We start from the raw sequence: 22,772 nt of genomic DNA, 5'->3' as shown, positions 1-22,772 counted from the left end.
TTCAAATAAAAAATTATAATTAATGAATAGTATAATTTTAAAAATATAAACTAAATTTTGTAAATATATATTTATAAAAATTATGTATTTATTAAAAATTTTAAAACTAGATTTTTTTTGTTTCTAAATTTTTATTTACTTTTGTATTTATAATAATTTTTATATCAAAATTTAAATTTATTATTCTTTAACATATTTATAAAATTAACTATATTATTAACTATATAATTCTTTAACATATTTATAAAATTTGTATTAGTTAAAATATAGTTGTTTTATTAATTAAAAAAATATTGTAAAAAAATTAATAAATAGTATAATTTTAAAAATAAACTAAATTATGTATTTATTAAAAAAAATTTGAACTAAATTTTTTTGTTTATGAATTTTTCATATTATTATTTTTTTGTAATTATAATAATTTTTATATCAAAATTTAAATTTATTATTCTTTAACATATTTATAAAATTAATTATATTATTAACTATATTATTCTTTAGCACATTTAATTATACATATATATAATTTATTTGGGTGTGAAATAAGTATTAAAAAAGTATATTTATTATTATTACATACATTATAAATTTTGAACTATAAATAAATAAATTGATTATTTGTAATAACAAAATTAATTTAATTTTTATAAATAAGAAAACATTTTAATTTAATATAACATTATTTATAATTTAAAATCTAACACTAATAAATAAATATTATGCTACGCGGGTACTAAAAAATTTGGGCGCCAACCTTCAACTTTTTCATTTTCATTTCTCCACTATTTGATTTAAATACTTTATTTCTTATTTTATTTTTAACTCTCTCTTTCTGAAATCCCTCATATCTCTCTTTCTCAATCCCTAAATTTCTCCATGCCTCCGATCTCCAGCCTCTCACTGCACCTCTCGCACGATCGACTATCGCCTTTAGCCTTTCCGAATAAATGGCCTTTGAATCGAGCTCATCCTCGTCTCCTCTGGTGGGTCAATGGAAGTTGAGCGCCACCTCTGCTTGCTCGGGACGCCGCCTCCTTCGGTCCCATCGCCCCCGCTGGCCGGGGTGAAGAAGTTGAGCACGGACTATGCTGGGTATGTCCCTTCTCTTGAATATATACTTATATATTTATAATTATTTGCTTACTTTATTTTGTTTGCTAAAAATGATGTTCTGAATTTTAAAATTGTGGTGTTTACTATAATCTTTTATGAGACTATTTTCCTCTTTTTTTTTTAAAAAAAAAATTTGACTGGAGAAAGGGGTTTCCGTGCAAAAGTGGACTCTTTGATCTTGTAAATTTATATATATTGAGCAGGTGATTATTTAGTATTTTCACTCATGGAATTCCCATTATTGAGGGAAGGTCTTTGATGATGAACTTAGCTAAGACTAAGACCGAAACCGAAAAGCTTTCTTACAATAATAACAATAACAATAATAATATTCGTAAAATGCAAGTTGAGAGAGCCAACAAAGTGGTGCCTTCATCACTAGCTAACGCTCCTCCTGCCGCACCTGTAAGTGATCATCAGGTGGCGATTGGTTCATCTCCACCACCACCACCGCCACCTGCTGCCCATGACCCCACCGACTTCAGGCCAACTGCTCCTGGTCACAGCCCTGGCGTTGGCCATTCAATTCACAATTAGGAGATAGCCTCTTCTATATTTATTTATATATATATATATTAAATGTCGAATTTATTGTCTTGAATTAATGTTTGTTGTTCTATTAATTACTGTTTAGCATGTAATATGAAGATGAAAAAAAAAATCTTGAATTTGAATTATGTATCAATATATATTTAATTTATATATAAATGATAATTACGATCTTGATAAATGAGATGCATGTGTACGTACTTTTTTGTGAGAGTTGATGAGTATATATTGAGTATAAATATATAAGTATAGAACTTTGTGGTTACAAGATAGTCCGTCAGAGGATATTATGTAGAGTCCAAGAACTTTACTTAGCTAATTATTTAGTAATATTATAGTATGTTTAGTATTATCTTTGTAACTGTGGATTTTTGGTTCAGACCGGGAATTATTTGGACACTCATAGTAGTACTTATAGATTTTCTAAGTTTAATCTATAGTTTAAGAATATTAAGTATAACTTAAGCTTTGATTATATGACTGATAATTAAGGATTATATTTATTTTATCAACCAATAGGATTTTAAGCACATGTTATGAATGGGTAATTAAGGATTAAGTATTTTTGAGGATTAAATTAAATAAGGGTAAAGTTTGAATGTTATAGGGTCAGTCAGCAGCTTTGAATACGTTGAAGGCTTAGTCAAGGCTGTTTACTCCATTCAAACTTAGCTAAAAATGTGTAATTTTGTGTTTAAATATTCAGCGTGTGCCGATATATCGCAACTATAGGGGGCGATATATCGCAGCACGTAGATACAAAAAACACGAATCGATGCACGGTCGCCTCGGGAACAATGGTCCAGGCGATATATTGCCTATAGGGGGCGATATATCGCCTCCTCCAGCATAAATTCAAACATTTTTGAATTCTTTTCCTTTCAGCCATTCAAACTTCTTCATAAGTCCAGCATCTTTTGAACGAGTCTTCAGCCTCTACTGAACGATTATTCAAATGATTTTCACCTAAAAAGCCATTATTTTTATTCAAGTAAAATCAAGATACTTTCATTCCCAAACTCTATAAATAGGACCTAGTACCCAGCCATTATTCACCTTTTGCTCTAAGTTCAGAAGCTACTAGTGTTAAGTGAGTGTGAGAGTGTAAACACCTGGTTTGGGAAAATCATAAACTTAAACATCATAAGCTTATCAAACACTTTGGGAAGTGAGGTTCTATAGTATTTCGGTTGTGGATAGATTGGTCTTGCAAGTCTTTGAGGTAAACCCGAAACTCTATTTCATTTGCTTCATGTTGTTTTCTTTCTCAAAGCCTTCTACTCAGTCTCCTAACCTCATTCTTATTTTGGTTAGGGAATCCAAGTTCTTAAGCACATAAGTTGTGGTAAGCATATTTCTCAATGGTTTAGTCTTCCTATTCATTTTCATTTCTTCTTCTTCATAAGACTCACTCTTTCTCATATGGTTTTAGGAGTGTTCCAAAAGTCCCAACTCAGTCCATCATATCCCGGTAACTTTGGTAAGGAAAATATGATAGAATCTATATGTGTATTGCTTATGTTATCTTATGTATATGTTATGAAATATGATATGTTATGAATATGCTATAAATGTGTATGTTTGTAGGCTTGGGCTTATGCCCTATTTGACTAACAAGACCCCAAAAAGATTATGGGCATATGCCTACTTAGCTAGTAGGACCCCACTAATCTCATGGGCATAAGCTTGTTTAGTCTATGGGACCCCAAGTAATAATGACCATTATAATAAGTGTATGTATTAAGTGTTATGATATGTCTTTACGTTTATTATGAAATTTATGTGTATGACTATGCGTTAGATTTTCCTTACTGGGCATTAGGCTCATTCCTTTTTGTTTTATGTGCAGGAAAATAGCTTTAGAGGCGGTAAGATTCGTGACGCTTAGAGGATGTGTATCGATGGTGAATGGAGTCAAGGGGCCGAGCGTTATTCGATTCGATGATGTAGTCTCATTTTATTTTTTTATGGTTTTACATGTATTTTCCGCATTTTCTATGTAACTCTTTTCACTTTAAGTTATTTTTGTTTTAAAGACAATGGGTACCCATATCCTACTTATTTTTATGAGAGTAACCTTTGTTTCTACAAATTTATAATAAATTATAGTATTTTCGCAAATGTATGTTTTAGTAAGAATTTGTATGTATAGTTTGATAATGGTCTAATAGTCTAGATTAGTGGGTCATTACATATTACTAGTATCTTGTATGATGTTTTTGATTACTTTGAGGATGTTAGGGAACAACAAGGGAGGGTTTTCGTTCACTGTTGCCAAGGGGTCTCCCGGTCCACATCTTTGGTAATTGCTTATCTTATTGGGAGAGAAGGCCAGAGTTTTGATGATGCTTTTCAGTATGTGAAAGCAGAGAGAGGAGAGAAGGCTAGAGTTTTTCTTGTCTGAGATTTTTTATCACAGGTTTGTATTTTACATATGTTTTGGTTTATGCTTTTGTGTTGCACACAAAGTGTTTGATAAAATACACTTAGTGTGTTGCCTATTTGAGTTGCACACACTATTTCCTTCTTGTTTCTTGATCTCTTACACCTTTTTTAAATGCCCTGTTATATATAAATATACATATATATCCTTGATAATTGGCCCAAACTCATGTGTATTTTATCGTAGTGTGGGAGCCTTGTGGGTTTTCTTTCTTTTTTACTTTGCAAAAATTAAAGTTGGGGGCACTAGTGTTAATTATTTCTTCTCTGCAATTTTCTGTTTACTGGTTCCCCTGATGCTTGACACCAGAGTTCACATTCAATCATTTTTAGTGGTTGTGTGTGTATGGTTCTGATTCATCATCAAAAGTTTGGCCAAACCAGAGTTTCAAGAATTATATTAACTTGATCTGGTAGTATATTATATTAACTTGATAAATGTTAAGTTAGTTGAAAAAAATTCTAATCTCCCACTATGCAATTTATAATATGTTTTCCCCTTCTATTATGCTCTTCTCGGAAAGAGTTTTACTTGGCTTTAAAAAATGCTCATGATTAAATATACTCCTGTTTTATGTATGGCTGATTTGTTTGAATCATAAATTGAAAGATTTTATCGCAGTGTGCTATGTATAGCTTAAATTTGGCAACATTGTTATACAAAATATATTTGTACATAGAGCATGTTTATGAAACTTAATAAGCATTTTTTGGCATGTTGTGAATTCTATCACTTATGACTAGATAGATGTCAGATGAAATAATTGAGATATTATTATTGCTGTTAAAAGTATAAATCTCATTTCGTCTTTAATAGAATTGCAAAAATTTTACTCTAGCATATGATAACTTCTATAATTATTTTCGACTATAATTTTCTGTGGCTATATTAGAATGGTTCTGGCTTGCTTATCTAGTCACCGGAAATATAACAAAGTTTATACCCTACTGTTATTCTTGTTTCAGATGATGTGTATATAGTCATGCAATGCCATGAAGTTTAAGTACTTGACATTGCCTAACAAATTATCAAGAAATTTGAGATAGGACTTATTTATAGAAATTCAAATGAGCCTTGGTAAATGTAATTTTTTACCTGAAATTTTAAGTGTTAATATTTGATAAGCTATTTGAGACTGGCTTTTTTTTTTTTTTTGCTGAAGTTTTATTATTAACCTCACTTCAATTTCTAATTCTTGAGACCTTGATATTATTAACATCATGTTTCTTTATACATAATGATTAATTGGATGCAAATACACTACTACATTATGCTTCTAATTCTTGAGAATAATGTATTTGACTCAACCCAAGGCTGAGAAGAAAGAGTAAGATGAGAATTTGGTTTTTCTCTTCTTTGCATTATTATTTAATGATTTTATTCAGATTTGACTCACTTTCATTATATTATAACATTGTAAATGTGTGTATGTGCTGAGACAGACTTCAAAGAAACTATTTTGCAACAGTTTGCAAGAGGTATGCTTCTAACTTTTATTTTAATACTATGCAAATGTTAGAGGAGTTTGAATATCTTAAATATTCATCCATAGTGAAGTAGATTCTGAGATTGTTATTGTGTGCTGTGGTGATAACGGAAGGTTGAGAACTTGTGTGTTTTAGTGAAGTAGGATCTGAGAAATTTGTGTGCTGCGGAGATAAGAAATAAAACTTGTGTGTTGTTTGAATTGATGTAGACTTGTTTATGATCATCCTATAATTGAATTGTGTTTGTTTGATTGGTTTGATTATAACATATACTTGTATGAATGTATATATTGCGTGTTGGCATACGCATATAGCATAACCTTTTGTATTTCTTGTTTTGTATATGTTAGTTTTCTTCTTGTCCCTTGTCTAATGTCTTTAGTGAGGTGATTTATAACATTGAGCATCACTTTTGGTTCTTGTGATCACATGTAGGTTCAATAGTATAAAGTGCTATACAAAAGTTTGATGTTATTAGCATATTGGTTGATAATTCATGATTTCTTTTTTTGCACCAGAATTACTATTTCAATTTGTGTTTATTTTAATTGAAGCATAGCTTTATGTTTCATTGTAGTCTAATAGTTTGATCATTTTCTTACTTAAATAATATCCAAGTTATTTTTTTTCTTCCAAACTGTAATTGTTTTCACTATGTTCGATGGCCTTAGTTGAAACAATGTATTCTTTAAACAATTGAAAATTTTCTAAAAAAATCAATTGGTGAGTTTTGGGTTCAATCAATTGAGACATAGGATATATATTTATATATTTACTCGATGATTTCCTTTTCTGCACTAGAACTACTATCTCAATTTGTGTTTATTTTAATTGAATCATAGCTTTATGTTTCTTTGTATTCTAATAGTTTGATCATTTTCTTATTTAAATAATATCTAAGTTATTTGTTTTCTTCCAAATTGTGATTGTTTTTACCATGTTCGATGGCTTTAGCTGAAACAATGTATTCTTTAAACAATTGAAAGTTTTCTAAAAAAATCAATTGGTGAGTTTTGGGTTCAATCAATTGAGACATAGGATATATATTTATATATTTACTCGATGATTTCCTTTTCTGCACCAATTCTACTATCTCAATTTGTGTTTATTTTAATTGAAGTATAGCTTTGTGTTTCATTGTAGTCTAATAGTTTGATCATTTTCTTACTTAAATAATATCTAAGTTATTTTTTTCTTCCAAACTGTGATTGTTTTTACCATGTTCGATGGCCTTAGTTGAAATAATGTATTCTTTAAACAATTGAAAATTTTCTAAAATGGATTGATTATCACTTTGTTAAAAATGTTGCGCTTGTATAAAATTCATAATTATATGGCTATTTATTAAAAGAAATATATATGCTTGACCAAAAGAAATTATGATCGATGTATATTAATGTCTTTATATGTGTATATATGTATATTAATTTCTCGATGTTTATTGTATATTTGCTAATGTGCTATGAATGATTGGTAATTTGGTTTATTAATGTCTATGTGATTTCATAAACAAACTAGCTTGAGCACTTTTAAATTGAGACTGACAGGTATGCATTTCCATTGGTCATTGTTATAGAGTTAGTAATTCTACAGCTCATTCCTTAGCAAAACTTGCATTATCTCTTGATTCCCCTAGAGTTTGGTGGCTTGGTTTGCCTTCATGTCTGTGGCCTTAAAACTCTTTATGTTTGATGTTTTTGCTTCATCTTGGCTGTTTGCCCAATAAAATTCTATGAATTTCACTCAAAAAAAAAAGAATTAAGACTAACTACTTAAGCCATGAGGCTATCCAATTTGATAAGAAAAATACCACTTTTATATAAATTATTTTTGTGACTGAAAACCACAATCATCCTTTTTATTTATTCTGCAACCTCAAGTTCTCTATTTATTTTAGTTTTGGTTTAACTTTAATGGTGTTTATTCTGTATTGTAGGCTAAAACTCTACTTGGATATTTAAGAGAACCAAGACAATTATATAAGAGAACCAAGGCAACACGAAATTCTTCTTCAAGTTGTTGGGTATTATTTTCTTTCTTGCTTGTAAGAATTATGTACAGTGAGGATTTGATGTATTATTTACATCGAGAATAATGAATTTTTATTGAGAATTATAATGAATTTTCATTGAGACTTATTTAGTCTCATGGGGATTAGATGTATTATTTACATTTCAATTTTATGAATAAATGTTGTATGTATATGAATTTTTATTATGATAAATATAATTTTTTTTACAATTTATGGTAATAATAATTAATTATGTGAGTAATTTTTTTATTTAAATTTATATCAAACTTCACTTGTTAAAAATATAATTAAAAGTTTTAAAAAATATATATCAAAAAATTATTATATATATAAATTCAATGTTATGACGACACCTATTAACTGTCGGCATTGCCAGCAAAGGCGACACGTATTAACTGTCGGCGTAGCCAGCAACGGCGACACGTATTAACTGTCGGCGTAGCCAGCAATGACGACATCTATTAACTGTCGGCGTAGCTAGCAATGACGACACATATTAACTGTCGGCGTAGCCAGCAACAACGACACTTATTAACTGTCGACGTAGCTACCCTACGCCGGCATAGGCAAATACGACAGTTAGTCGATTGTCATCATTGCTCAATAGGACAGTTAAAAACTGTCGGGAAATCCCATTTTTGTTGTAGTGATTCGAAGATCAATAAGAAAGTTCTTAAGGAATGCTTTGATGAGGAGCACTGGCAAAATGATGAGGGTGCTTTGAAGATTTCATTGATACATTTTTTGCACAATTTCTTGCTTAGTTCTTCTGATACTAATATTGTCCCAAAAGAAGATTTCAATATTATAGATAGTGATGAGTTTTCTGGATTTCCTTCGGGCAAGGAAGTTTTCAAGGCCACTATTGAATCTTTAAAGAAACAGATTGTTGGAAAGAAAAATAAAAAAGATAGCAACAATGATGAAAAGAAAAAAGACAAGTCTTTTTATTGGTTGCTTGGGTTCCCATATGCCTTTCAAGTATGGTCTTTTGAGTGTTGCCCATACTTGAATGAGAAATATTGTCAGCTCTCTCATGGATCTATCCCACACATTATTAAATGGTCAAGCAACACTCTGCTTTCATTCTCAGAAGGTAGTCGAGGTGTTATCTTCCAATGTTGTAGAGGTATTTTTATTTTTAATAATATGCTTTTAATGATATATTTTTTGTATATATATATTTTACTTTTTTTTTTTTTGCAGTTGCAATTGAGGAATATATATCCTACTTCTGAGGAGAGAAATTTTTTAGAAATGAAGACTTTGTTTCAAAAAGAAAAAGATTCTACTGAAGTTGACAGTGGTGTTCCTGAAAATGCTAGAGTTGCTCATGGAATTGCAGCAACTAATTCTAAAGTTGCTGCTTTAGGAGATGATGACTTTGTGGAGATACCTCCTCGGTCTGTTGCTAGTGGTTCTTCACCTTCTTTGCCTACTATTCATCCTTTGTCTACTGTCGGTGGTTGTATATCTCCTATATCTGATATGCCTCAGGTTTAGATAAGAAACATGCATGCACAGTTGCGAGCTCACGCAACAAGAGATTATAAGAAAGCAACATAAGATTAGAAGTAAGCAACAAGAAATTAGAAGAAAGCAACAAGGTTGTCATTTTTGAGTTGTGTTCATTGAAGAGTCGTGTTCAGGAAGGACATTTGAAGCTTCATAATCTATTTAGTTCTCATTTTTTTAGGGAAACAAGTATGTATTATTTTATGGATCTTTTTTGAACTTTTTGTGATTTTTCCTATTATTATTTGTTCCTTATTCTTTATTTTTGTTTTGTATTTTTATTGTTTAATAGGATTCTCATGGTAGTGATGATAGTCATCTTAATGAGATAAGAACCAAGAAACAACATGAAGAAAATATTATTGAGTTGAACATTGTTGAAGAAAATGATATTGAGGAGGAGTGCAATACCAACATTGTTGTTGATGAAATGGTTGAAAATAATTTGAAAGAAGAAGATTAAAAAGAGGAGGAGGAGTCTGAAGAAGAAGAGGAAGAAGATAAGGATGAAAGTGAGGGAGATGATGATGATGATGAAAAGTGTTTTGGAGAAGACAATGATAGTAACGAAGAAGAGAAAGATGAAAATGATGAAAAGTCTAGTGGAGGAAAGAAGGATGAAGATGCTAAGGATGAGTTTATTTTATTTTGCAAAAATACTTATAAATATACCTATATAATTTATATATTTTTGCTTGCTTATTTGTATGTTTATTTTGTAGGTTGATGATTGTCATGATATTTGTAAAGTTCCATATGAAGTTGCCTAGGTTGCTGAAGTTTATGGAGTTGCAAGTCAAGTTGTTGGTGAGATTGCTGATGTTGCATTAAAGGTTGCTGGTGAGGTTGTTGAAGTTACAACCCCAGTTGTTGAGGTTTATGAAGTTATTTTTCAAGTTGGTGAAGATCCAGAAGTTGCTGGAGTTGCAACTCAGGTTGCTGGCGAGGTTGCTGATGTTACTGGTGAGGTTGCTGGTGAGGTTGCTGAGGTTGCCAGCGAGGTTGCTGGTGATGTTGCTGAGGTTGCTGAGGCAGTTGCTCAAGATTCAAAAGTGTCTATTTTGGATTCGTTATCAGACATCGAATTGGAAGAGGCTATGCAAAATGCCTATAAAGCTGTAGATGTGATAAAGGCAATTAGGGTATAGTTTTAGTCACTGTTTCCTTATTTATTTGTTTTTATTTAAAGTTATTTTATGTAAATGATTTATGTTGTTATGGCTTATGGTTATTGTGGTTGTTTATATGGTTTTTTTGGTTGCTGTAATGATGCTTTTTTATGGGATTTTGTTCAAACTACAATTTTTTTATTCACTTTTATTTTTTTCTTCTTATGTTTACTTTCTTTAAAATTATGTTATTTTTATAGGTATCTCTTATTCCTTGCACAACTATTGTCCCTTATGTTAGCAGTAGCAAGAGTAACTTGGGATATGTTACTCCTGCTCTAGAAAAAGGACAATCACTACACGAAACACCCCTTTCCACAATACATCATTATAATACTATTGAAAAAGTATTATAGAAAATATTTTAAAAGGCGGTAAAGTAAAAATAAGTTTGAAACAAATAGCGGGCCTCAAATGTTTTTATCCGCAATGTTCTCCCTAAACCCTAGTTTTTGTCTCACCTGCATCTCTCTTGTTCTCCCTATTCTTCTCTCACCTCTCCCCCGATCGACCTCAATCTCCTGAAGACGTTGTGCCTCCCTCACGCCGACAGCACCGTGCTGCTCTCCCTCACGCCCGATGACACCACGCCTCTCTCCCTCACACCGACGACATCGTGCCTCTCTTCCTCACGCCGACGACAAGGGATTCGAGATCTCAGCCAGGGAGAAGACGCCGTAGAGTCAAGCATCAGCGATCTTCGACGGGTGAAGAGCAGATTTGGTAATCACTCTCTCATTTATGAATTATTTATTTTAGTATTTTTGTTTTTCTTTTGTGATTTTTTGGTAACTATAAACAAATTTTTCGTGTGGTATTTAGCTCTCTCTCTCAACTATTCTTCAATTTTATTAGTTTATTTATGTTATTTATATATTTTGTTGTTTCGAATTACATGTTTTGTCAACTTTGGGATTTACTTTGTATTTGTCAGTTTCGACATCCCCAGTTTCATCCTCACTTCTAGAATAATCAACCCAGAACTCCTAATTGTAGCCAACATATGTCAATTCTACCTTATCATGGAATATCATTCATTGTTGGATTAAAATCCAAATTTTAGTATTTTATACAACACATATGTCTGTTAAGCATATATTATTATGTCCTTATATGACCAATTATTTTCTCACAGGAAGCGGTATGATTCGCCAAGATATCTCAAAGTCTTCTAGTTATTATGTTGCAATGGGTAACTTGAATTCAGAAGATGTGGAGGTATTTCTTTGAACATGTAAATATATTTCATAGTTGTTTCTTTGGTCTCTTGCTAAACCGTAAAATTTGTGGAGACAAGAAACTCTAGCATATTCCTAAGTAAGACCCCTTAAGAATCAAACCTACAAGGCCTGGCCGAGTAATCTACTTGTCACAAGATCTTGTTTGATATTTCTATAAACTCAAAATTAATTTGTTTACTAGTCGGTTACAGTTATGAGAATTATAAGCATTTCTAACTTGTGGTCAATGAATTAAAAGTTGATTGCTTAAAAGTGCTAAGTCTTTTGAAAATGACTAAGTTTTAAATGCTCTCCAACTTCATCAGCGTGTTCAGTTCTAACAAGTAAAGCCCTGTGAAATTAATTATAGATTATAATTGTTATCATGATGCCACAAAAATGGAAGGAAAATTTATACACCTATATCTGATATTTACATTATACATTTATATATATATTTTTTTTCCTGGGAGGTGCAGCTGAATGATTGTTTATTCTGCATGAATTTTCGTTGCAGTGAAGTTTTTTCCTTTCCGGTTCATTATGGGAATAGAGAATTGATTTAAAGTAAATAAAATAAAGGATCTGTTATCTTATGTTCTCACAATCCGTTCATTTGTATCTGTTACATCGATTGTTTGATAGTCAGACTTCAACAGTTCTGTTATTTCAACATAAGAACTTAGCAATGACATTGAAATTGTACTATCAACATATTGTTTTTCATGGGAGGTGGAATGATAATTGCCAAAGGTAATTTAATATCTGCACGTGTATGATAGACACTAGATATTGGTAGGATATAGGAAATTAAAGGGTATATGGGTCACTGTAGTGAGGGGTAGTAAATGAGCTGGAATAGGGTAGTATATATAGATGGGTCAGAACTAAGAAGAATGAGGAGAGGATATTGAGTGATATGTTGTAAAGAGCTTTACTCTAGGGAAAGTTGATGTCTCTCAAATGCGTCTAGGGAGAGTTGAGGTCTTCTAATGTCTTTTTATCTCTTTAATCATTCTATAACAATGTTCAGATTTGCCTATTTTCCACTTTCTTCATCATTTAGTTTATCTCTATTTTTTGTCTATTAATTAGAGGATCCCTACTTGGGGCCTATCAATTGGTATATCTGCCATCTCCAAATTGATTTAAGGGTAGTTATAATGAGTACTAATCACAACACTTTAAATCTCATTGACTCCATTTTTATGAAATAGAAGCTAGTTTCTTTCCTTAGTTTTACTATTTTAATGTAGGAATATATTTAACCTAGATTTCTTGGTCCATATATATTTACATCTGAACTTAACAGGTGAAACTAAAAATAAGAATAAGGGCTTCCCAATATGATACAAGTGAAGCCAATTACAAATGCAATGTCAGTGAAGGGTCCTGTAGCATGCAAATTTTATTCCCTGAGGGAAATGTAGCTGTCTTAACCAATCTTGGTTCTGATCAGGTAAGAATTGATTTTATCAGTTATTCACACTTTCACTTTGTATGTTGTTCATACGAGGAAAATGCTCGAGTAAAGTGAAGAAAATAAATTAGGACAATAAATTTAGATGATAAATATCTAATTTAAGACATCTAGTTTGACAGTAACAATTTCTCGAAAGCTAACGGCGCTTCATGTGGTTTAACATGTAAAATTTGTACTCAATAAGTTGTATGCCTTATTTGTTATTTTTTCTTTTTCTTTTAAAACATGGGTAATGTAAATTTCAGTTCTCACATTCCCAGTACTAAATAATTTGTTATTTTTGGCTGCTCTAGGTTGAAGCTGGCCTTAAGTTGTATGTCAAACTCTCATATGGGCCAAGATGGGCCACTTATTTTGTTGCTATAGGTATCCCCATGCACAACTTTTTTTTTTTTTTTTCACAAGATCTTTTGATCTAGAACTTTGGTTGATGCTTGGACTTACTATAGGCTCTGAGTTATATGAGCTTGAGAATATCCTTTTTGGTGCAAGGTATAAAATCTATTTCCACAAGCTTATTTAAAGAAATACACAAGTGCTTTTTCATAAGAAATAGCATTATGAATTCAGATTTTAATTCTTTGAAAAACCAATATGAATGATGTTAATGAATTAGGGTGAAGCAACATTCTCTTCCAATTTATCTCTCAGTTCCAATGAATTAAGGTGAAGCAATATTCTCTTCCAATTTGGTTTTTTTTTCCTTTATCTTTTAAGTATTTATTTAGTTTTGAAATCACTGAGTTCTTTTTTTTGTTTGTTTGGGTTATGTGTTTGTTTGCAAAGGATGATAGTGATGTGGTATTGATGGCCTTTCTTTGTAGGTAGAATTAGGTTACATTATATTCAATTTGCTTAGTAGAATGATTTTTTTTGACATGGTATTTAAAATACAGAGAAATCAATCCTTAATCCTAAATCATAGCACTATTTAGGCACTTGTTATGGAAAAAAACACAAACTAATCAACCAAGTTTGCCATGCTTTCTAGTTAAGATCAACTCGTTCATGTGCCTCACTTGAATAGAAAGTCTCATATTGTTGATTGGACTTTTATAGCCTTTACATGCTCTTTACAGACTACAATGATACACATATCTGATTGGCTTTCAGTAATTTTAATGGCTTCAGTTTTATGATTATGTTGAGATATTTAATGGTTAGAACTGTTAAATTAATGCACCAAGAAACTTTTGCTCATTTATGTTTTTCTATTCTTTGTATTTTGTATGCACAAACTTATGAATGCCTTGGTGTCTAATTTAGTTGGTTAAACTATTTGTGTTCTCTTTTTTTTTTGTATGCCATGTACTTATCCTCTATATCTTCAATTAACACTAAGGAAATTAAGATGTGTTTCAATGTTTTAAAAAGTTTTCCTTGTGTATTTTTAAGACTACAAGTAAAACTTTAGTTGGTGTTAATTGTGAACTTGTGGCTCTTGAATGGCAGAGAATCTTATGAATACTTCTACCACCCAATTTGCACTATCACTTGAGTTATTTCCTTGTTTTTCTTTGAATTTGGTTTTTCAAACTAGAGAATGAAAGAATTGATGTTAAACATAAAAAAAATAAATAACTTCTCCCTTAAACTAGAGATATCACATTTTTTCATTTTATTTTTGAGGGATTTGGCATAAATTATGAAAGTCACATGGACCCTTGTTAGTGGCATAATCATTTAGCTTTCATCCATATTCGTCTTGCAGCAATATTGGACATAACTTTTACATGGAAAGCCAGACAAATGATGGAATACAGTGACAAGATAAGACTAGTGGTGAAGCTTGTTGTTGCAGCGATATGGACAATCGCTCTTCCTACACGTTATGCTTATTCTAGAAGAAAATACACTTGTTTCTCCTCGCAATATGGAAGTTGGCTAGAAGTATGGTGTCTGTCTTCCTATTTGGTTGCAGTTGGAATTTATATGATACCTAATGCAATTGAGATGGTGTTATATTTTGTTCCTACTGTTAGAAAGAACATTGAAGTATCCAATTGGAGAATATTCACTCTACTTGCTTGGACACAATTAAGTTCATCACAAAAGCTTTTTTTTCTTTTTTTAAAAGTTCTAGATCAATCTTGCACCAAGTTTTTTTGTAGATGTTGAATTTAGCAACTAGCATTACTTTGAAGGTTTAAGAAATATACTAGAATTCATATTTTTGCTATTATTTCGCTTTCTTGACAAGAAACAGATTTTAGTTTATTAATACAAAAAGATAACGTATCATCTTAAACAACACACTTTAAAATCTTTTTTATTAAATATCCAAAGATCAACTCAAAATTTGATTATGCAGTATGCCACATATTTGGCCAGCTAAAACTGGTCATGTAATTGTACCCATATTCAATTTACTTTCTTTGTCTGATCAACTTCTGGTTTAAAGCTTTGTGTATATTCCCTAAAATATTTGTTTTTATCACATAGCCTAGATTATATGTGGGACGTGGGATGCAAGAAAGCCATGTCTCTATGCTGAAGTAATTTCCCAGTTCTCCCTTCTAAATTAGCTATTGGGTTGTCTCTATTCTTATCATTTCCCCCTAATGTGTTATAATTTGTGTATTTTGTAGGTACACATTGTTCTGGATACTAGTACTATTGAGCAGATTTTCTTTCAACTACTGGTTTGAGGTAAGCTGTCATGTGAAACTACATAATAACTCCATAATACATGACTATTTATTAGATAATTTACTAATAAATCTTTCATTTTAGATTGCCATAAATATCTTTCTTTAGTGGAAATTGTACTATCTAATTCTCAACTTTCGACATAAAATCAGAGCTAATTAATTCTTAGCATTTCTGTTCATTGTAATCTTTTTGATTCTTATGCTAGTTAAATATAAACATGAAAGCATACTTACTGTTAATTGCGACCAGTGGAATAATGCAGATAAAGCCTCTCATAGGACCAACAAAGCAGATCGTGAAAATTGGTGTGAAAAGTTATGACTGGCATGAGCTTTTCCCAAAAGGTTTTCTCTATTCCTTTGAATATAGTTTGTCCAAAAAAATTAATCAGAGACATGGTATAGCTACTAAATCTTACCCCCAAAAAAATTGCTTCTCTTGTAGTACAGAATAACGCTGGTGCAATAATTGCAGTATGGGCTCCTATAGTAGTTGTGAGTGTTGTTTGTCATACTCACTTCTTGATAATATCTGCACTAGTTATGGAAGCCCATCTTAGTTTAAATTTATTAATTACGAACACTGTAAAATATCTTGAACAAAGAATTAGGGAAGAAGTTAGAAGCTTAGTTTATAGATCAACCTGGTCTAGCATAAATGCTTGACACATTATTTTATTTCTACTTTACAGGTATATTTCATGGACACACAGATATGGTATTCTGTATTCTGTACAATATTTGGTGGACTTTATGGTATTTTGCATCACCTTGGTGAGGTAAGCCATTTCTTCTATATTTCTCACTATTAGAGTACATTGGCAATGTTCTTACTCTGGTGTGCTATAAATCCGGATGTTAGGAATGTTGAGAAGCAGATTCCACACCTTGCCATCAACATTTGATGCTTGTCTGATTCCACCTTCATAAAAAAATGACAAAAAGGGACAAAAATGTTTCTTTCAAAACATATTTCATGTGGTATACAATTTTTATGTTTCTTTTTTGTTAATCTATATTTTTAATGATCTCCACATGCTAATCATTTATTAACTATCTCAGGAGTCAAGCGTTGACACTCTAGTTATCTACATCACTGTGCATTGCAAGGGATTTTGTGGGGAAGGATGAAATTCATTTAAAAAATATTAGAAAAGACAAATGCATGTACTATGATGTAAAAGAGTGCTATGATTCACTGAAGTACATCCTTAAGTTTCTCGTTGTGAGAGATTTGGAAAAGAGGTAGACAAATTATTGCAAAACTTTATGCTGTTTAGTATGCATACATATTTGAATATTTAAATTATGTCATTCTTACCATGTAGATACATTATTTCCTCTTTCTTTTCCTGATAGAACATTCAAATGCTGGCTTCTTACTTATTCTTTCTGCTTCTATGATGGTCCTTGTGTTGCATTCTAGGGTCATATCTGAAATAATAAATGAAGTTGAAGAAAGCCTTAAAAGATCAAGTTTTCTTGAGGACTTTAGAATGATTGAGCTTCCAAATTTGCGAGATAAATTTGTTGAGTTGCTTGAACTTCTGGTAAGCCTGCATATTTCTGGCTTCTCCTTGATTTTTTAGAGTAAGGAGTCCGTAGTCTGAGTCCAAACCTTACTAACTTATGGTATTAAATGTTTCAAGGGTGAGGGAAATGGATATCTTGTTGGTAAAGTAGTGAATGTTCTACAGGACATGTTTGAAATTATAACCAATGATATGATGGTTGATTCTTTAGTTTGGATGCTTTCGGACTTACCATTCTTTTGTAAGATCAGTAGTTAACGTGTTTTATATACTAATACTACCATACTTCATGTTCAAACCACACAGAGCAGGTGATGAAACTTGTAACATTCATTTAAACATATAATTACATTTGTAAACTTTTGTGATTTTCAATCATGATTTGGTGCTTGTCTTTTCATTTTGTTCATGTATAGCTTTTGATACTCATTCCATCGAACTGATGATTATGAACCTTTAAGTAATTGCTAGTGCTCTCACATCTGGATTTTTAAACCTTTACAACTTATGAACTTATTGAATTAAAAATACACATCCTTACACATTTAGTAAGCTATAAGCTAGCTTAGGATGATAATAATAATTTCTGCTTGATTAATTTCATATCTCACATGTTACAGCTAAGTTCGTATGTGTATATTGTACCAGAATCTTACTTATTTCGTCCTAATAATGCGATGCTTACAATACAAGAAGCAGTTGGTTCCACAGTTGCATGGCCTTCTAAAAAAGTTATTCCAAGAGGTACATTTTCATACTCAAAAAAGAACCAATGTCTTATAATTTAGTGTTTGGTTTCTTTGTTTGCTTTGGTGTAGTTGTGAATTCATTATTTTGTATGTGGTGTCCTCTCTTGGAAATAATTTCCATAGCATTTTTCTTGAAGTAATTTGTGATGCTAGATAATAACAATAAAATATTTCTTTGTTTATTTTGCAGATGTGACAAGCGAAATAGAAAAAGATACTTAATTTTGAAGGCTTTGTGTTGGGCAGCTGTAGAATATTTTGTGCTGAAAGTAGTAACTTTTCAATATGTTGAATATTTAAGACTACTTGAATACTTAAAGAACATTTTGTTGTTGATGACAGCGTTGAATGTTTTAAACTAATTTGTGGATTGTTAATACAATGTTGAATGTTTTTACTTTTTGTTATTTGAAAATCAAGTTCATTTGATGATGCTAGTATATATTAGAAAGCTAATGTTAATTATATAAATAAAAAATTAAAATATAATAGAATAAATTAGTGTTATATAAATGAATATATAATGAGAATTTAAACTTATCTAAATATTAAAATAATACGAAAAATGTGTTATAATATCTATTACAATAACACTTTTTATAAGTAAAGAATTTTGTTATGCAAACTTCATTATATAACACAAAAAATGTGTTATACTAAAGTGTAGTATAACACAAAAAATGTGTTATACTAAAGTGTAGTATAACACAAATTTATAAGTATTGAAATGTGTTATATAATCGACTATAAATAATATAATTAAACACTTATCTATTTATTAAAATAACACAGAAAGTATGTTATCGTTGACAGTATAATAACACATCTGTATAACAATGATAAAGTGTAATGTAAAGTACCCTGACCTACGATAACATAGTCGGTCTTAACATGTCAAAAAGTGTTATGGTATGTTTTGATAACACATTTTTGGTCTTGTTAAAAGCATTTTTTCTTGTAGTGAATGAAGCTTCCACCATGCTTGCAATCACCTTTTTTTGAAAACTTTTTGTTCTTCTTCTGGGCAAAGTAGTGTGATTCAATCTACAGCAGGGGTCAAGGTTGTCAAAGGACTTTTCCCATTAGATGACTAAATTGGTGAATTTCCTGACTTTGTCGCCGTTCAAGAATTCTACGTATGTCTTGATAAAGGAATGAAAGGTAATAACAAGTAAGTGAGGTTTTTTTATATAGTTTCTTCTTATCTCTGTTTTAGTTATTTCTTTAATTTTTCTAATCGTATCTTATTTATTTGATTTTTAATAGATAGAGATTTTACTCTAAAGAGGACAACCTTGTCATTCCTAGGTTGTAACTTGGGGTTGATGTTATTACTAAAAAAATGTGGTTTCATGCACTTCAATATAGTGGACAACGTTTTTTTTAATTAGTAAGTGTTCTTGTTTTTCTTTTATTTTTTGTTTATATTGTGCTATTTAATTAAATTTTTTTTAGTTTACTTTCTTTATTTAGTTGCTAAAATGTATTATAAATTTGATTTTCTTTGCAGCATGTTGATGTAGTCTTTTATTATTTGAGGAAGAAATGTATGTATTGTGATTCAACTATTTTGAAGTTCACTACAATTGATACCACCTTTTAAAAGAGGATTGAAGCCATTTATGATTCTTTTTTAAAGAAGAATCGCGATCATGGGGTAATGAATTGCAACCACGTTGTTGTTGATGTTATGTTGGGCTTTGCTTTGAGTTGCAACATTTCTTGGCTATAAGTAGCTCATGTTCTTTTTCCTATTTTAGTTAAGAATGAAAATCATTGGCTCCTTGCTATATTGACTTTCAAAGAAAGGTTGATTCATTTTTATAATCTTTAAGTTGTGGTCTTAAGGATCATGTTTCCTTGCTAGCTATAGAACCATTTCGTGTGTTGTTGCCTACTTATTTTTCTATCATTGGATTTTATGAGTGTACCGATGTAGACTTCTCTTCAGAGCCTTATATTGGGAGACCTCAAGTTGGTTCTTTTAAAGTAGTTATGGATTATGACATTCCTTGTGGGTCGTCTATGTGAGTTTTACTTTCTTTCTAATTTTTAGAAATCTTAAATATTTTATTATATTTTAATATGTTGTTTTTAGGATCTAACTTATGTTATTTTTTTTTTGTGCTTATGTAGAGATAGTGCGATATATATGTTCTCTTTTGCTGAGTATTTCATTGGTGGAAAAGTGATTCCAAGATCTAATTTTGATGTTGAATGTCATAGATCTAGGCCTGCTTATTTACTATATTCATATGCAATGGGAAATCAAGAATGTGGAAATGAGAGTGCACGAGAATATGCTTGTCGTGATTAGGCAGCTAGCAAGGCACAACCAATAAGACAACGAGAAAGCTTTATTAATGTATATGTTATTGCTGCCAAGACAAAATACTTATTGGTTGTACTTAAGAGTTACTTTTCAAACTCAATTTATTAAGCTTGTTGTTGACCATGTTAGTGTTCATATAGTTATTCATTTATTTATTTATTATCATTAATCTTTTGTTATCATTTAATGCCTTTCTTTGATAATTTCCAAATGAAAATTTAAAAGCAACTCTTAATCAAGTTGATGATTGTCATGATATTTGTAAAGTTCCATCTCAAGTTACCCAGGATGCTGAAGTTGATCGAGTTGCAACTCAGGTTGCTGGTGAGGTTATTGATGTTGCGTTCAAGGTTGCTGGTGAATTTGTTGAAGTTACAACCTAAGATGTGGAGGTTTCTGAGGTTACTTTCCATGTTGCTGAAGATCCAGAAGTTGTTGGAGGTTCAACTCAGGTTGTTGGTGAGGTTGCTGAGGTTACTGGGGAAAAGCAGCTCTTAATCAACTTACTCAACAACCCTTAAACAACCCCTTATAAGCAACCCATTTAACTCTTAATCAACCCACAATTATCATAAATAATATAAAAAGTATAAAGCTCTACTACTCAGGTACCGTCACACTGTGTATTTTAAATAGTACTAAACTCACTAAATGAGTCATTTGGCCATAACCATGTAACTAAACGTGGTTAACGATTTAGGGTTAAAATTTTGGTTAAAGATACCATTGTTTCATTAAAATGTTTACTTGATATATGGGATCCCAAAATACGTTTAAAAGGTTAATTACAATGAAAAGATTACAACCTACCGACCTAAGCGGAAAAATAGGGTTTGACCATAGTTCCTCTTTAAACCCTCGACCGTGGTGGTCGAGCAGCCGCATATGTACACATCATCACCTAAGCTCTCCAACTCAAGGATGGTCCAACTTTCTTTTCTCTTTACCTGCACCACAAAGCACTCGTGAGCCAAGTCTCAGTAAGAAAACTTAAACATGCTCATAAGCAGTTAATAACATGTTACCAAATCATAATAAGCATACCTAGCAGTAATAACCCTACTCAAGCATGCATACCGTTTATATAAATGACTACAGTGTCATATGGGCTAATAGCCCAAGATAAACGATCAATGAATCATATCAGGGTCCAATGCCCAAATGATATGATTAATAAATCATATTGAGGTTCCACGCCCTAGGATATGGGAATGATAAGTCACCCCAAGGCACTTTGCCTTATCCTCTATATAACAAGCCTTGGAGAAGGTCCAGCGTACTTGGCGCTGAGTTTTCCACGACCAATAGGTCGGTCAAGCATATATCATGCCCTTGATTAGGGATAACAATATGGACCAGCGCTCAACATGCTATTTACATCCTTGACTAATAAGTCAATGCTTTATGACCAGCACTCAGCGTGCTAAGGCTGTCCTTGACCAATAAGTCAATGCTTTACGACCAGCACTCAATGTGCTAAGGTCTTCCTTGACTAATAAGCCAATGCTTTACAACCAGCACTCAATGTGCTAAGGCCGTCCTTGACTAATAAGTCAATGCTTTATGACCAGCACTGTAATGACCTAACTACTCTAGGCTTTGGACCATTAATGACTACTATACATAGACACTAATTTTCAATAAAACTTACAAGTGAAATAATCATAACTTCATTAAAACTTGTAAAAAAACAAATGTTAAACTACATAAAATTTAATGTAGGATATGGGATCCCATTGTTTTTAAAAGAAAAACATAACATAACTTTAAAATGGATTACAAAATAAAGTGCGGAAAATACATATAAAGCATAATTTTTAAAAGACTAAGAAGCGACTTCATCCTCGAACCGAACGCTCAATCAATCCATTTCCATTCTGCCTCAATACACAACCCCCAAGCTACCAAGAACCCTTCCGCCACCATAGCTACTTTCCTGCACATATAAACATAAAGGAATGAGCCTAATGCTCAGCAAGGAAAATCTAACACATAAATCATATTAATATCAACATATACTAAAACATATCATAAACATATGTCACACATACTATAATGGCCATTATTACTTGGGGCTCGTAAACTGAACAAGTCATATGCCCATTAGATTTGCAGGGCTTGCTAGCTAAGCAAGTCATATGCCCATAAATTTATTGGGGCTTGTTAGTTATACAAGTCATATGCCCAAGTCTACAATCATACATAATATAACATATAACATAACACATAAATCATAAGATAACATATAACATAACATATAAAATCCTATCCTATTTTCCTTACCAATATACCGGGATATGAGAACAGGTTTGGGACTTTGGGACACTCCTAAAAACCATCAAAGGAAGGTGAGTATACTAAAGAAAAAGGGATGAAAATAATGAAAGAACTATACCATCGAAAGATACTGACCAAGAACCTTATGTTCAAGATCTTAGATTTCCTAACCAAGAATAAAGAATAGAGTTAGGATTTTGAGTAGAAAACTATAAGAACT

The 22,772-nt window shown here is 31.5% G+C and overlaps 3 long non-coding RNA genes across 4 annotated transcripts; all 3 read left to right on the top strand.

Annotated features, from left to right (window-relative positions):
* Positions 1-748: 748 nt before the first annotated feature.
* LOC133804097 (uncharacterized) lies at positions 749-7,746 on the top strand. 2 transcript variants are annotated; one of them, XR_009878305.1, is made up of 2 exons: positions 749-1,092; positions 7,529-7,746. It is a non-coding gene; the product is annotated as an uncharacterized LOC133804097 (long non-coding RNA). The 2 variants fall into 2 exon arrangements; XR_009878306.1 differs by lacking the exon at positions 7,529-7,746 and adding an exon at positions 3,512-3,783.
* Positions 7,747-11,461: 3,715 nt separating this feature from the next.
* LOC133805363 (uncharacterized) lies at positions 11,462-12,987 on the top strand. Its single transcript, XR_009878943.1, has 2 exons — positions 11,462-11,526; positions 12,841-12,987. It is a non-coding gene; the product is annotated as an uncharacterized LOC133805363 (long non-coding RNA).
* Positions 12,988-17,830: 4,843 nt separating this feature from the next.
* On the top strand, positions 17,831-18,372 carry LOC133805194 (uncharacterized). The gene is made up of 2 exons (XR_009878886.1): positions 17,831-17,938; positions 18,134-18,372. It is a non-coding gene; the product is annotated as an uncharacterized LOC133805194 (long non-coding RNA).
* The last annotated feature ends 4,400 nt before the right edge of the window (positions 18,373-22,772 follow it).

Source organism: Humulus lupulus, chromosome X, assembly GCF_963169125.1.
Source record: "Humulus lupulus chromosome X, drHumLupu1.1, whole genome shotgun sequence".
Lineage (NCBI taxonomy): Eukaryota > Viridiplantae > Streptophyta > Magnoliopsida > Rosales > Cannabaceae > Humulus > Humulus lupulus.
This window is presented reverse-complemented; position numbering and strand designations above follow the sequence as displayed.